Here is a 17841-nt window from a genome sequence, read left to right as displayed (position 1 = left end):
TCAGTCTCCGCATAGTTTTTGATATGACCACCATGTGGTCCTGCCTGAGGTTTTCGTTCTATTAGGAGTGCTTTTGTTGACTTGTGGAGATCATGGACGAGCCACCTATTATCAGGAAGGCCATTTCCCTTTCTCAGTTCCTTTCAGGGTTTAGATAAAAACAGCACTGACTTCTACCCATATAAAAGAGAAATTGATCCAAAGTTCCAGGTTTTCTTGTGTCTCTAGTCAATTTTCACATTAGTATAGATTTTTTTTTTTTTTTGGACAAAGGCCCTTGTTCCCATGTAAACAAGTGCTCCACACATTACCCCAAGGCTGTGTTAAATACCACCATATATCCAAAGTAAAATGATGTTTGAAGTAAGCCATACATCTTTGTTTAAAAAAAATATTAGTAAAATGAATACGTGTAAACAGGGATTGAAGTTGATTCAGCAGAGAGAAAACTTGTCCACTGCCACCTATAATCCCATTTAGCAAGAAGTATGTGCACACAATATCACATAGATGGTAACAATGCAAAGGATGGCCAGAACCAGCATTATGAAGCCATAGACATAATAGATGTGAAAATGAAATACATTTCAATAAAGATAGAGCCAAAAGGTAAAATATGTCCCAGGCAAACAATAACTGCAGGCTACATAAAATATTTTTTCTCCAGTATAGGACAAGGCACAGCATTGGCACAACAAAGGAAGTTGGGCTGACCTAACAAATTTCAGCCAAGTATTATACCAATAAGATTTAGATTTTTGTTCCAAAAGGAATGGCTCTTGAAGCATGGTAATAAATAAATATAAAATTGATGAAGAAGGCCTGCAACACACTGAATCTGGGATAAGGAATGCCCCAGTGAACATCTGTTTTATCCATCTCCTTTCTCCTTGTCTAGCATACAGACTTCCTCCAAAATAATCATTCATTGGTGATGTAGCAGCATAGAAAAATATATAAATCTTCTATCATTGCAATAATAATAACAATGAGAAACACAGGAAATATCTGAAATCCAGAACCAAGTAGAGAGGAAAATATTAGCTGGTGTCTTGATGGTCTAAATACATCTCCATGCACCTGTTTCTATCCATATCCATCTCCTAAGTCTCTATCCATGTCAGCCATTTCTTCTTCATTACTGTACCAGACATAATCTTTCCTTAAGTTCTCATTAAAATCATTGAAACTAAGCCTATCAAGAAGATCACCATCCTGAAGGAGTTGAAAATTAAAAACCAGTGAATCCCCTGTTGAAAAAAAAAGGATGGATCAAGATATTTGTGCAATCGTTCTTCAAATTTTATATCTGACTTTTTCCATTTTACCAAATATGACATCTGTATTTTGGTATTGGGAACAGTTTCACATTTCCTCCAACAATTAAATTTCCATTAAAATCTATTTTAAGCTTTTTGTAGGTCCAAAGATAACAAACTTCTACATTTTCATCTGCTTCACCAATAATACCCCATATTCCTAAATCAACTATGTACATCTGGTACCAGTAGTGAATTTTGATAGCATAAACAAAGGCATCTCTCTTTTCTTTATCAAAATCAATTTCACAGTAACTGGCTGGCATCACATCATCTTTAAATTTAATATCCAGACCACTAAATTCCATTTCAACTCCTTGAAGTGTTTCTCCTAGAGCTTCATGGTAATGACTGTTACTTTTTTTGACCCCACACAGATTAGAAGTGAAAAGTACTTATATGTTTCCAGGCGATTTTGAAGGGCCCAACAGTATTCATCCATAAGACAACTTCTTCTGTATCTTGAAACTCACTTTCCTGCCTTGCTCCAGTCTACCATCCTGAAAACCATCCAGTCCTAAGTGAAAGCCACTCCTAGAGTCCTTAACATCCAATCCTGAATGTGAAAATGCAATTAAACCACCGATCAACTTTAGACCAAATGCAAGAGATTGTTTTGGGGCCAGGCCTTCGACTAGGAAACTGGAGACTTTAAGGTCAGAAGTGGCCTAAGTTAGAGACTACCAGATGGAGCCTCTGCTGGGAACATGTGTTGATGCTCCTCTGCCTGGGCCCTGGGCAGCAGCAACAGCAGTGCAGCAGAAGCTGACAGGCCTCATCCTGAGCGCTCACGCTGACTGGCCTATGAATTGCTCTGCCCCTGGTGCTTGTGCGGCAGTGATTCACATCCACAGGCCACTGGCAGACTCAAGGCCTGGGCCCAGCCGCTCCGCTGATGCCCCTGCCTTAACAGCTCCTGCGCCGCCCTCCTGATCCTGCCAGCCTCTTTCTCTGACTCAGCCACAACAGCATTGTGCAGATTTAAGTGAGTTTTTGAAAAATGCTTATCCCACCCCCAAAAGATAAAAAATTCATAGGGACAAGGACATCACTTGTTTTCAATTTGAATCTCCCACACACCAGGCATAGAGCTTGCCAAAGGTGACTATTCCATATTTTTTGAAAGAATACATAAATAAATTTCAAATAGGTGAAATAAAAAGTAAATGAAGAACTAACGAATTGAGTGGATAATGAAGGTTTGTGCTAGCTCCATGAAACTTGACACAATAAACTAGTTCAAAGTTCTATCTCTATGGTTTGTTTCTCCTTGATGTGACCCTAAGCAGAGAATAGTGAAAATCACTTTCATTGAAGGGGTGCCAAGATTCCCAAAAACTACGAGTTTCCTGAAATCTCAGCAAATATTTTTTCATCCAATCTTGAGGACACTTTCAGGTAATGATCAGTACAACAATCCCACTTGGCTCAAAAAATTTCGTTCTTCTAGGTTAAAACGTTCATTTGCAGTAAGAGTGTGAATTTTTAGGATTCATTCTTTTTTCTCCAATATGGATAGATGTATTTGGAACTCTAAATCAAACACCGTTTGTGCTAGCTCTTTGAATCTTGACCAAAGTAAGTAGTTCCAATTTCTATCTCTATGATGTGTTTCCTATTGATGTAGCACTAAGCAGAGCCTAGCAAAAATAACTTTAATTGAAAGGGTTTGCCAAGCTTCCAAAAAACTACGAGTTTCCTGAAATCTCAGCAAATACTTTTTCACCCAATCTTGGTGATACTTTCAGGTAATGATCAGTACACCAATTCCACTTTGCTCACCTAATTTTGTTCTTCCTAGTGAAGCGTTCATTTGCAGTAACAGTTTGAATTTTTAGGTTTCACTCTGTTTTCTCCTATATGGATAGAAGTATTTGGAACTCTAAGTCAAACACGGTTAGTGCTAGCTCTTTGAATCTTGACATAATAAAGTAGTTCCAAGTTCTATCTCTATGGTTTGTTCCCTATTATTGTAGGCCTACGCAGAGCCTAGCGAAAATCACCGTCATTGAAAGGGGTTGCCAAGCTTCTCAGTCTTGTCTCTATGGTATGTTTCCTCTTGAAGTAGTCCTAAGCAGAGACTGGTGAAAAACACTTTCATCGAAAGTGGTTGCCAAGCTTCCACAAAACTATGAGTTTCCTGAAATCACAGCAAATATTTTTTCAACCTATCTTGATGATACTTGTTTGTAATGATCAGTACACCAATCCCACTTGGCTCTCCAATTTTCATTCTTCTAGTTTGGATCATGCGTTTGTAGCAGCAGTTTTAATTTTAGGTTTCACTCTGTTGTCTTCTATATAGTTAGATGAATATGAAACTCTAAATCCAACATGGTTTGTCGTAGCTCTTTGAAACTTGACAAGATAAAGTAGTTCTCAGTTTTGTCTCTATGGTTTGTTTCCTCTGGAAGGGGCCTAAAGCAGAGCCTGGTGAAAAACACTTTGATAGAAAGGGGTTGCCAAGCTTCCAAAAAACTACGAGTTTCCTGAAATCTCAGCAAATATTTTTCCACCCGATCTTGATGATACATTTTTGTAATGATCAGTACACCAATCCCACTTGGCTTCCCAATTTTCGTTTTTGTAGGTTGAATCGTTCATTTGTAGCAACAGTTTGAATTTTTAGGTTTCACTCTGTTGTCTTCTATATAAATAGATGAATATGGAACTCTAAATCCAACATGGTTTGTAGTAGCTCTTTGAAACTTGACAATATAAAGTAGTTCTCAGATTTGTCTTTATGGTTTGTTTCCTCTTGATGTAGCCCTAAGCAGAGACTGGTGAAAAACACTTTCATCGTAATGTGTTGCCAAGCTTCCAAAAAATTACGAGTTTTCTGACATCTCGCAAATACTTTTTCACCAATCTTGATTATACTTGGTAGTAATAATCACTACACAATCCCACTTGGCTCACCAATTTTCGGTCTTCTAGGTTGAAGCGTTCGTTTGCAGTAACAGTTTGAATTTTCAGGTTTCACTCTGTTTTCTCTTATATAGATAGATGAATATGGAACTCTATATCCAACATGGTTCGTAGTAGCTTTTTGAAACATGACAATATAAAGTAGTTCTCAGTTTTGTCTCTATGGTTAGTTTTCTCTTGAAGTAGCCCTAAGCAGAGACGGGTGAAAAATACTTTCATTGAAAGCGGTTGCCAAGCTTCCAAAAAGGTAGAGTTTCCTGAAATCTCAGCAAATATTTTTTCACCCGATCTTGATGATACTTGTTTGTAATGATCAGTACACCAAACGCACTTTGCTCACCAAATTTCGTTGTTCTAGGTTCAAGCGTTCATTTGCAGTAACAGTTTGAATTTTTAGGTTTCACTCTGTTTTCTCCTATATACATAGATGAATATGGAACTCTAAATCCAACATGGTTTGTAGTAGCTCTTTGAAACTTGACAATATAAAATAGTTCTCAGTTTTGTTTCTATGGTTTGTTTCCTCTTGAAGTAGCCCTAAGCAGAGACTGGTGAAAAACACTTTAATTGAAAGTGGTTGCCAACCTTCCAAAAAACTACGAGTTTTCTAAAACCTCCGCAAATACTTTTTCACCAATCTTGATGATACTTGGTAGGAATGATCAGTACAGCAGTCCCACTTGGCTCACCAATTTTTGTTCTTCTAGGTTCAAGTGTTGCTTTGCAGTAACAGTTTGAATTTTTAGGTTTCACTCTGTTTTCCCATATATAGATAATTGAATATGGAACTCTAAATCCAACATGGTTTGTAGTAGCTCTTTAAAACATGACAAAATAAAGTAGGTCTCAGTTTTGTATCTATGCTTTGTTGCCTCTTGAAGTACGCCTAAGCAGAGACTGGTGAAAAACACTTTCATCAAAAGGGTTTGCCAAGCTTCCAAAAAAATATGATTTCTCTGAAATCCCGCAAATAGTTTTTCACCAATCTTGATGATACTTGGTAGTAAGGATCAGTACACCAATCCCACTTGGCTCACCAATTTTCATTCTTCTAGGTTGAAGCATTCGTTTGTAGCAACAGTTTTAATTTTTATGTTTCACTCTGTTGTCTTCTATATAGATAGATGAATATGGAACTCTATATCCCAAATGATTTGTAGTAGCTCTTTGAAACATGACAATAAAAAGTAGTTCTCAGTTTTTTCTCTATGATTTGTTTCCTCTTGAAGTAGCCCTAAGCAGAGACTGGTGAAAAACACTGTTGAGAGCCACAGCCAATGGGGCTCCATCAAACTTCCAGCTGCCAGCACACTTCCAGCTGCTAGCTGATGATTGGCTCACAGCGGCCCCAGCAACGTCTAGGTGATTGGCTCCTCTGCGGTGTCCCCACCCTTCAGACTGCCAGCTGATGATTGGCTCACAGCGGCCCCAGCAACATATAGCTGCTTGGCTCCTCTGCGGTGATGTTCATTGGGCTGTTTCACCACCCTTCAATGCAAACCTGATGATTGGCTCACAGCGGCCCCAGCAAGATCTAGCTGATTGGCCCCTCTGCGGTAATGTTCATTGGGCTGTTTCCCTGCCCTTTCAGGCCACAGAGCTGCTCATTGGGGGACTTCTAAGGCTCCACCCACGCAACCCAGCCAATCCACCTCAAGAGCAGGAGGATTGTGGGAGGTGGTGAGGCTTGTGTGGGTGAGAGGCTTGAGGGAAGCTGGTGGTGGCAGTTGGGCTCTGAGGGTTTTTTCCTGAGGAGCTGTTTTGTTTGGCGTGTGTAGTTCTAAAAATAAAGTTATTTCCTTTTGACAAGTGGCTCCTGAATTGTTCCCAGCCAGACTGCGGCATTTGGTGGCTCCCACAGGGAGTGACTGAGGGTAAGTCAACTGCTCTCCCCTGAGGGCAGGGCGAGAGGATGGGTAGCCATTTTAAGATTCCTCTTTTGTTTTGCTTCACTTTTGTTTTAAGTTGCCTGTCCCTGGAAATGAGTGAGATGGAAGAAAAACTGCTCACACCTGAGGAAAAACTATTTCCATCTGAGGAACAGATAGGGAGAAAAGTTATAATGATTTTTTGTCATTCCATTTTTATTGCATTCTATCTCAGTTTTGTTTGATGTTATCTTGTTGGGTTGTATTATAATAGAAATATGGGATAAGAAATTAGTAAAAAACAAACCGAAAGAGTGTTAAGTAAATTGTTAGAGGAAGGAGGCATCCCAGTAAAATCAAGAGCATTCAGGGCATATGTTGATACAATACAAAAATGTAGCCCATGGCTTTTTAAGGAGGAGTTGTTAAATATATCACAATGGAACCATCATGGTGAAGATTTAAAAAGAGTAGAAAAGAAAAGCCCAGGGACTCTGCCAGTTGGCACATTGCCACTGTGGACGTTTGTATCTTGTTTGCTTAGTCCAAAGCCTTCAGTTCAGACAATGGTAGAGAAAGGAGAAGACATATTGACTCAAGTAAAAGAGAAGGTTTCTCAAATTAGTCAGACAGAGGAAAAGATTCAAGTAAAAGAGAAGGTCTCTCGAGCTAGCCAGACAGAGGAAAAGATTCAAGCAAAAGAGAAGGTCTCTCGAGCTAGTCAGACAGAGAAAAAGATTCAAGTAAAAGAGAAGGTTTCTCGAACTAGTCATACAGAGGAAGGAAGTTTAGAGCAGAAAAAGCCATCAGGGGGAAAGTTACAAAAGGAGACTGCTACTAACACCTTTCTATCACCAGAGGATGTAAATGTCCATTTAACAAGGCCACCTCCATATGCTAGGAGGCTCCCAACCCCCGCAGTTGATAGTTGGGATCCTGAGACAGGATCTCAAGTATTAACATGCCCTGTATTTGAGGTAGGAGGGCATTGAATTTACCAGGGTTTAAATTTCAAAACAGTGAATGAGCTAAAAGAGGCTGTAACAACCTATGATCCTCAAGCACCCTTCACTGTAAGCTTGGTTGAATCCATTACCAACTTAAACATGACGCCAGCAGATTGGGCTAATATGTGTAAAGCTGTGCTAAATGGAGGACAATACCTGTTATGGAAGGTTGCCAATGAGGAATTTTGCAAGGAGACAGCTAGGCAAAATGCAGCAGCTGGTTATCCTCAGAGAAGTCTAGATATGTTGTTAGGAAAGGGACCTTAAGAGGATCAGCAGCAACAAATTGCATATGATCCTGGTGTATATTTACAAATAGCTCTAGATGCACTTAAGGCATGGAAGACTTTACAAGGACATGGAGGTTTACAAGGTCAATTATCTAAGGTAATACAAGGAGCTAATGAACCTTATGCTGAATTTGTAGATAGGCTTATTCAAACAGCTACCAGAGTTTTGGGGAATACAGAACAAGCAATGCCATTAATAAAACAACTGGCTTATGACCAAGTGAATCATTGGTGCAGAGATATCATTAGACCATGGAAACATGAAGATTTAAACACATAAATTATGTAGAGACAATAATGAGCAAGAGCAAGTCATGGCAGCTACTGTAAAACAGGCTTTAGATGCCAGAGACATTAATGAACAAGGGCAAATTGTGGCAGCTGCTGTAAAACAGGCTTTATATGCCAGGGCAAGAACATGCTAAAATTGTCAACAAACAGGACATTTTAAAAGGAATTGCCCCATAGGAGGAGGGTTTAACAAAACTAGGTATCAAAGGAGTAGAATACCAGGTATTTGCCCACAATGCCGTAGAGGGAGACATTGGGCTAATGAATGCCGTTCTCAAACCACCATGGAGGGTACTCCATTATCAAAAAAAGAAAAAGGACAAGGTGTTTATCCACAATATCATGTAGAAAGGCATCAGGCTCCATTGCCAAAAAATGGACAGGGGGCCCCAATGCTTCGGGGCCCCAAACCACAAATATACGGAGCACTGGAGGAACCCAGCAACCCCATCAGTGTAGTGCCCAGGACACATTGTCCATCAGATCCCTCATCAGACAAACCAGAGGGAGCACAGGGTTGGACATCTGCGCCTCCGCCAGATCAGTACTAACTCCAGAGATGGGAGTTCAAATCATTCCCACAGGGGTGAAAGGACCTCTTCCCAAAGGAACAGTAGGCTTATTATTGGGATGCAGCTCTTCTACTCTAAAAGGACTTTTGATAAGTCCTGGGGTAATTGATCCTGATTATGAAGGTGAAATAAACATTATAGCCAGTTCTCCAAAGGGTATATCAGTAATTTCACCAGGAGATAGAATAGCACAGTTACTAATTATGCCAAGCCTACATGATAAATTTTCCAGTCATGCTGTAGAAAGAGGTTCCAAGGGATTAGGCTCCACAGGTGTAGATTGGGCTATGCTTTCTTTAAATTTAGATTCTCGCCCCATGCTAAAACTAAATATTCAAGGACTTGAATTTAATGGGCTACTGGATACATGTGCAGACCTTAGCATCATCTCTCCTCAAGAATGGCCAAAACATTGGCCATTAAAACAAGCCACTCAAATGCTTCAAGGCCTAGGAGTGGTGACTAATCCCCATAGAAGTGCAATGGTATTAGATTGGAAGGATCCTGAAGGATGTGAAGGAACTATACAGCCATATGTATTGGATCATCTTCCCATAAATTTATGGGGACGAGATGTCTTAGATCAATTAGGTTTGACATTAACAAATAATATAAATCAAAATGCACCCACTATTATGGCTAGACAAGGTTTTAGGAAAGGAAAAAGATTAGAAAAACAAGAACAAGGTATAGTAGCACCAATACAAATAGATCAAGGAACAGACAGACATGGGTTGGATTTTCACAAAGGGCCACTGAGACAATAAAAATTACATGGAAATCAGAAAGACCAGTATGGGTTCCTCAGTGGCCCTTGACTAAAGAAAAGATACAAGTAGCCCATGATCTGGTCAAACAACAATTAGCGGAAGGACATATACAACCTTCTGTATCTTCCCATAATACTCCCATTTTTGTCATCAAAAAGAAATCTGGTAAATGGAGATTATTGCAAGATTTCAAAGCCATTAATGATGAGATGGTTATTATGGGACCTGCTCAATCGGGGATTCCTCAATTGTCTGCTTTGCCAAAAACTTCGTATGTTTTAGTTATAGATATTAAAGATTGTTTTCTTTCAATTCCAATTTATCCTGAGGATAGTCCACGTTTTGCATTTACTATCCCTGCACTAAATCATGAAGGTCCTGATCAGAGATATGAATGGAAAGTACTCCCTCAAGGGATGGCTAACAGCCCAACTATGTGTCAAATTTATGTTAACAAAGTAATCCAGCCACTTAGAAATCAAAATCCTGAACTACAAATATTTCACTATATGGACGATGTATTATTAGCACACAAAGCCAAAAACACATTGCTAGAATGTTATGCCACACCTACAAACTTATTAAAAATTATAATCTAGAGATAGCAATAGATAAAGTACAATTAAATCTTCCAATTAATTATTTAGGAGTTCTATTATCCTCAACCATGGTCCATCCACCAAAAATTCAAATACAGGTAGATCAACTCAAATCACTTAATGACTTTCAAAAGTTATTAGAAGACATAAATTGGATAAGGCCTTATCTAGGTATTCCAATAGGAGAATTGGGACCTTTATTTGATATCCTAAAAGGTCCATCAGATCCAAATTCACCCCGAATGTTAATGCCTGAAGCAAGAAAGGCATTAAAAATCATTGAAACATATATGGAAAATATGCATTTGGATAGAATTGATATAAGTTTGCCTTTATTATTTATTGTACTACCAACAAAAAATATTCCTACAGGAGTATTTTGGCAAGAAGGTCCATTATTATGGATACATTTATCTTATTCTCCTAACACTATTCTTACTAGGTATCCTGAGGCTGTAGGACAATTAATACTCAAAGGAATAAAAACAGCAAAGGGAGTATTTGGAATTTCTCCCAATAAAATTATTACTCCATATACTATGAATCAAATTGATGAATTAGCTAATGAGTTAAATACTTGGGCAATAATCATGTGCAAATCTAATGTTTCATTTGATAACCACTTACCATCTAATCCTTTATTGTCTTTTTGGTCATTGCATCCTGTAATTTTTCCAAAAATGACAAGAAAAACACCTATCATGGATGCTCCAAATATATTCACTGATGGGTCAAATAATGGTACATCATCAATAGTTACACCTGATCAAACTTTTACATTTTTAGTACCCAAACAATCAGCTCAAAAGGTAGAGCTTAATGCAGTATCACAAGCTTTTGTGATGTTTAAAGATTCTGTATTTAATTTATTTTCCAATAGTCAGTATATAGTTAATGCTATAGTATCCCTTGAAGATGCTGGTAGGATTTCCGCTTCTTCTACTGTTTTCTCTTTGCTTTCCACTATACAAAGTCTAATCTGGGACAGAAAAGATCCATTCTTTATAGGACATATCAGGGCACATACAGTATTGCCTGGGGCTCTTATTTTAGGCAATGATTTAGCAGATAATACTACACATGACATACATATTTTCTCTACACTATAAGAAGCTATAAATTTTCATAAAAGTTTCCATGTCAATGCTAATACTTTACAAAATCATTTTAAAATAACTAAGGAAAAAGCTAGACGAATAATAAAACAATGTCAAAATTGTGTGACCTTTTTACCACAAGTTAATCTTGGAGTCAATCCTAGAGGAGTGATACCTAACCATATTTGGCAGATGGACATCACACACTTGCCAGAATTTGGAAAATTAAAATATTTGCATGTTACAGTTGATACTTCTTCTGGATTTTTGATGGGCTCCCTTCATGCCGGAGAAAAAACTAAAGATGTTATAGCTCATTGCTTACAAAATTTTGCCACTGTGGGCATTCCAAAACAGTAAAAATCAGATAATGCCCCTGGTTATACTTCTACCTCTTTTAAAGAATTTGAGAATAAAAGTGACATATATTTAAAGTAAATATATGATTTCTAGAATTTTGTGAAAGATAATTCTTTCTTAAAATTTTTCTTGTTTTTGGAGTTTTATAGTTAGACATATAGTTGGATTCATACTCACAACTTCATAAATTTATGGAAAACAACTTCAGTTCATGATTCCCTCTTTTCTATGCTCTTCTCCCCCCCCACACACTTTTTCATTCCCCTTACTCTACGACAAGTCCTTTCGCTTGTCTGTTAATTGTGTTACACATGGTTGGAATATGTATAACTAAGGATATTATATATTTTCTGCCTGAGGAGATTATATATTTTTCATCCTCAGATCCGGAGTCACAAGGTAAATATCAGATCATTGAGATTGTAATATGCTTACAAACATTCTTTCCTGATTATATACCATAGGATTGAATTTTCTAATGCTTCAATAGATGGCTAGTTTAAAAAGGCATGTTAGAAGATTTTTGTATCATCACTGTATAGAAAATAGTGCAAATCAAAGTCAGAGAAAAATGTAACTTCCATTTCTGGCATTTGTATTATATCTGTTTGAAAAACAGAAGCATAATTTTATACATATTGTATAACATATGTGATTTTAAATCTTCAAGCCAGAAACATTACCAAGCTGTCTGCAAACACATTTTTTTAATCCTGAAAAAGAAACGTGTTAAAGATTCTAAAGCACACATAAGTGGATATATAGAAGTAAAAGTCATTTCTGGTATGCTGTTTTTCCTTTGCTTCAAATTTTTATCTGAATAAATAGGCATTCCATCCAACTGTTATATACTTTGCCTGACTCAATACGAGGTCAGTAGTTTGCCCATTAAATATGGGCCATTATGACCTCATATACAGATTATGTTGTATTTATATTGAAAAGTACTTTAAATGTTGACCATACAGACTTAGACATTGACAAGAAATAGGATAAAACCAAGATATGAATGAAGGAGGATATAAGGAAGAAATAAGAGAGGTTTTGAATGAAAATTCCCAACTTCAAGAAAGTCAGAAACAGCTTTTACAAGAAGTTGAAGTATGTAAAGAAAAAAGTAAATGTCCTTAATAACAGAAAATGACATTTGAACACTCTAAAGTACATGCAGAACAAGTTCTAAGAGATAAAGAAAGTCACATTAAGTCTCTGACTGAACACTTGCTGCTGATGCACACACAGAAGACCTAACAGATGATGGTAACTTAGATTTGGAAATGAAGAGTGTTGGATGATCACTTAGAGGATCAGCCAAAAGGAGATTTGAAGGGATGGTTTTATGCTCCTAAGTTAAAGACCTCTTTTAAAACCTTAGAAGGAGAAGAAAATCAGGGCTGGGGATATGGCTTGAGTGGTAACACACTTGCCTGACATGCGTGGAGCGCTGGGTTTGATCCCCGCACCACATAAAATAAAATAAAGATGTTGTGTCCACCGAAAACTGAAAAATAATTATTAAAAGACTCTCTCTCTCTCTAAAAAATGAAATTTTTACTTTATTTTCTTATTTAATTGAAACAAAGGAAGACCTTATAGAGAATATTAAAAATCTTAAGACAGAACAAGTATCTTTGCAGTCAAAAAAATACACCATTTAAAAGTGAGAATCAGAATCTGCAGCAGCAACTTAAAGTAATGATTGAACTATATCACGAAAATGTAATGAAACTCCAAAGGTAATAAATAGTAGAGGGAAATTACCAGGTAGAGAAAGAGGAGAAGCTTTCAAAAATGGAGGAAAACATCAGCCATGCAACTGAACAGCTGGAGAACTACAGAAAGCAAGTCAAAGATCCTGAAGAAGAATTGGAGAGAACCATTCATTCTAACTGGGGGCTGATTATGTACTATGAGAAAAAAGCATATGATAATGAGTTGGCAGCTCAGAGTGCTGAAAGAAACCTCAATGATTTAAGGAAACAAAATGCCCAAAACAGACAAAACTTAACTTAAAATGAATTTAAATTTAAGCTTGTAGAAAAAGATCCTTCTGCACTTGATGATTCAAATACAGCTTTTGGCAGAGAGAATTCCCTAAATGGTCCCTCACCATTGGGTTGATCTTCATCTGAATTGAGAGATCCTCTTTTGGAAAAGAAGTGTCCACTCAGACTCTTACCTTTGCTTACAAGGGCAGGAGGAAGAGCCTCAGATTATCAATGAAAGAAGAGAATCAGGCTATGATGGGATAAGTGATCCTCGGAGAGCAAATTATAACATTGGGCCCCTGTCAACTCCATGGGAACAGAAACCTAAAATGATGATGTCTCCACCAGGCCAACCATATTCTGAACCACGTTTTCCTGTACTAAGGCAAGATGAATGTTATTCTTATTATGGTTGACCACCTTGGAGCAGCAGAACTCAGAAGTTCTACTATGTCTCCATTGGATAAAATGGATGGTCCTATGTCTTCAGAAATGGGATCCAGTAGAAATGATACCAAAGTTGATCTTGGTGATTCCAATGTGCCTGATTCATCTGTCCCTGCTGAAAATGAAGCAACTGGCTCTGGCTTTTCTTTCTAACCTTTCCCTCCAATCAGAGGTCCATTGTTTCCAGTGGATCCAAGGAGTCAGTTGATGAGAAGAGGACCTTTTTTTCCTCCACCTCCTCCAAGAAACATGTATTTTTTTAAAAGTGAATTTTTTTTTTAATATGAATAGATTTGTATGGTCAAAATTCCCCATTTAGAGAATATGTGTGCATATTTTCCAATTGTCCAAAGTATCCAAAGTGTTCTTGTCTGTAACCTCTCCAACATTGCCTACTTTCAATCTTTTGCCTTTTTGTGAATCTGATGGGTAAAAAATTGTCACTTATTATTGTATAATGATTTGAATTTCTTTTATTATTTATGAAGATTAAACATTAATCGTGCAGATTTATTGGTAATTTGTATTTTTCTTTATTAAAAGTTAGGTATTTTAAAAACATTACAAAACTATAAAAGCTGCTTTATGAGTTAAAGATACTGGCTCAGTCATGTTTATCTCTCAGTTATGTCAGTCTGACATTTACCTTTTAATTGAATTCATGATTTCTTCGCAAACAAAAAAAATAAATGTATTATAAAAATTTATGAAGTGCTATTTAAAATTATGTCCATCTAGAATTTATATTGGAATAAGTTGTGAAGTATACAGTATTTAAGGTCTCTGGATTTTCTAATAATTATCCAGTTACCCCAGGACCAATTATTGAACACTATTTTTTTTTTTTTGGTATTGGGGATTGAACCCCCAGGAGTGCTTAAACATCAAATTACATCCCCAACCCCCCCCCCTTTTTAAATTTTGAGACAGGGTCTCACTGTGATAATCAGGAATTGCCATAGCAGCTTGACATTGCCCATGTATTTTATTATTTTACTAGTTCCTGGAGAAATTGCAGAGCATTCTAAGGGTGGGAAACAGAGTGCCTATTACACCTGGGAGTTTGCTCACAAGAGGCATTCTTTTCTGTATATTTCCACAATCAGAATCCCTACAGAGTATTCTACAATGCCCGTGAGGATATTTACAACCTGACATTTACTGGTATTTGGGGGATCCCTAGAAAATTTTCTCATTTCCAAATATTTCTAGGTAAAACATTGTAATATATTAATATTATAGGAGAGTTTCTTTAATATAATTTAAATATTTATTTATTCAAAATTTTCTCATCAGAGCTTTATATGAATGCTTATAGTGAATATTCTGTGAAATTTGTCTGCCACATAATGAATAGCAGTATTTCACAATACCTGCTTCTAGTTCTTATGTAAGTATAGCTGATCAATGTGGTTTAAAGAAGAATTTTTAGAGCTGGGGCTGTAGTTTATTGGCAGAGGGCTTTCCTCACATATTATGAGGTACTGTGTTTGATCCTTAGCACTACATAAAAAGAAACAGATATAATAAATGCATTCTGTCCACCTATCACTACAAAAAAAGTTAAAAGAAATATTTCTATTATATTACAGTTATCCACAATTTTGTATGTTACATTTGTTGAATTCTTGTGGGTTTTGTTTTGTTTTTTTTTTTTTTTTTGAGTTTCACTCTATAGAGAGCTTCAGTGTTGTTCATTAGGTTTTCTCACATCAGTGATATTGTTTTTATTTCTATATCTGTATGTTATAATTGAATAGAGATTATCATGATTTGTCACTTTAGGAAAACATTAGTTGAAGTTAAACTGCACATGAACCATGTGCCAATTTTCAATCAAGTTTTCTATGATTTTGCATACGTGTATAAATATTTCCCCTTTTTATATATGATTTTTATTTAGTACCTTGATTGTTTATACTCAGTTTTTGTGCTTAACCATAAAATGTATCTAAGTTTTGATATATATACTGCCTATTGAACTCAGAGGTTCTTATAATATTCAGCTACATCATCACCCCTTTTGACTTATAGTTTACAATAGATTCTTGCTAAGTGGCTGAAGCTGAAATTCTATTTCCATGCCTCAGCCTTTTTTTCAAGTGGCTAGAATTAATGGAGTATTCATTATCTCTCTAAATGTGAATCTGTTCTTTTGTCTAGGAGTAAGACTTTAGCAGTTTAAAGGTACCATAAAGATGTTTCCAATTCTGTTTGCCTTTTATGTATTTGTCAAATTTTAAATTGTGATCAAAACTGTAACTGTATAACTTTCCTGAACTTACTGTCTTATATATTTTGAATTTACTAGTCAGTCATGTTCATTTAAATTGTTTTGTAAGATTTTGTTTCTAGAAAGTATGTATCCCATATAAACTAAGTTCATTTTTCCTACAAACAAGTACTCATTGTCTCACCTTTTCATCCCTGATGCCATTATTTTTGGTCTCTATATTTGGCTACAGTAGATATCTTTCATACATAGAATTACCTGGTATTTTTTGTGTGTGTGTGTGTGAATTACTATTTCACTTATTATACTATCTTAAAAGTTGATCATTGTGGATATTATATAATTTCTTATCTTTGTAAAATTTTAAAACTTTTCATAGTGCATTCAAAATTGCCTTCATGTAGTCATGTGAAATATAATTTGATTGGCCTGCCACATTTTTTCTATTGAATGTTGTTTTATTGAGAATAGATCTGTAAATATATTTGGATTTGACCATCAAGTTGAGGGCTAATTGTTGTGCTTTAAGTTTTATTACTCATGTCTTCCTCATTTAGCCTCAAGTTAACATAAATCTATTGAATATTGTAACTTTTATTATATTTATGTAAGGAAGCATTTTTTTTAAAAAATTTAATATGTGTAGTTATGTATGCATCCAGGATATTCCATAGAATTGTTTAAATAGTTTATTTTGTACATGCAAAAATAATATTGATTTTTTTGATTGAGATTACTTGGACTTCATAGATTACTTTGGGTGCTATAGGCTTTTTTTCTATAGCAGATGTGTTTAACTGCTGAGCCACATCTATACCCCTTTTTTGGGAAGGGTAATGGGGATTGACTTTAGGGGCACTTGCCCCTAAGCTATATCCCAAGCCCCATTTTGTATTTTATTTAGAAAAATGGTCTCCATCAGTTGCTTAGCACCTTGCTTTTGATGAGGCTGGATTTGAACTCACAATCCTGCTGTCTCAGACTCCCAAGGTGCTTGAATTACAAGTTTGTGTTATCACACCTGACTGGCAGCTGTTTTTATATTTCATTTTGTTACAATGTCTAGATAAGTTGCTTAGGGCCTTGCTTAATTGCTGAATTTGGCTTTAAACTCATATTCATAAATTTTAAATATCACTTCTGCTTTTGATTTCCAACTTACTATGTTATGTTAGAATGCAACTTCAATATTATAATATCTGTTAATGTTTGTTTTGTGCTTTTAACCTGATCTCTTTGGAAGAATATTCCATAGGCTATAGAGAATATTTGCTCTGTAAATCAAAATGGCTTTTAATGTTTTTTTTTTTTTAAGGTTTTTTATTCCTTGGGTAATAATGCAATGCTATTTTTTATTCTTTGCATTAATTGGGGTTCAATCTCTCCTATTATTATTTGTTGCTATCTATGATGTTGAATTTTGTCTGTGTTTTCCTTCTGTATATGAAAAACATTATTTGTAAATAAATTCACTATGATGGTTTTCTAGGGATTTGTCATATTTATTTTTATACAATATTTTACTTTGTCTTTTATTTATATAAATATTATCAAAAATTTCAAATGTATTATTTGTTTTATCCTTTTGTTTTTAGCCTTTTTGTGACCTTATATCTAAAGAGAATTTTTTTGTAGATTCACATCTGACATAGTTAACATTTTTTGGTTTAATCTTGTTAGTCATATTGTGTTTTGATTAGTTTTTTTTTTTTTTAAATAGTTTATTGATACTTAATTTACTGGTGAGGAAAAACTTACTTCTGTAGTTTTCAAGTTGTGTTGATTTTTTTTAATTTTTTTCTACTATTAAAATATGCCTTAATTTGTAGTTCATACATTTTTATGATCATATTTTATTTTTTTCTATTTTTTATCTTTGATATTTATTTTGTCATTATTTTGGAATCATTTAAGTGCTTAAAGACAGTAGAAATAAATTGGAAATAACATTCTTATATTCTTAAATGAATATACAACCAGTGTAACTCCACATACTTTATCACCAAAAGAATAGGTTGTTAAAATTTATGAATGTATGATATGTGAAGATACATTCTACTGTCATGTATAAC

General features: G+C 35.7%; 1 pseudogene across 1 annotated transcript; it reads right to left on the bottom strand.

The window, feature by feature from the left end:
• Positions 1 to 224: 224 nt before the first annotated feature.
• Positions 225 to 3328, bottom strand: LOC308641554 (transmembrane 9 superfamily member 3-like; annotated as a pseudogene). Its single transcript has 2 exons — positions 3302 to 3328; positions 225 to 1811 (listed from the first exon to the last, which is right to left on the bottom strand). The product of its transcript is annotated as a transmembrane 9 superfamily member 3-like (transcript).
• Between the last annotated feature and the right edge of the window lie 14513 nt (positions 3329 to 17841).

Source organism: Spermophilus citellus (assembly GCF_964194105.1).
Source record: "Spermophilus citellus genome assembly, chromosome: 2".
NCBI classification, from domain to species: domain Eukaryota; kingdom Metazoa; phylum Chordata; class Mammalia; order Rodentia; family Sciuridae; genus Spermophilus; species Spermophilus citellus.
This window is presented reverse-complemented; position numbering and strand designations above follow the sequence as displayed.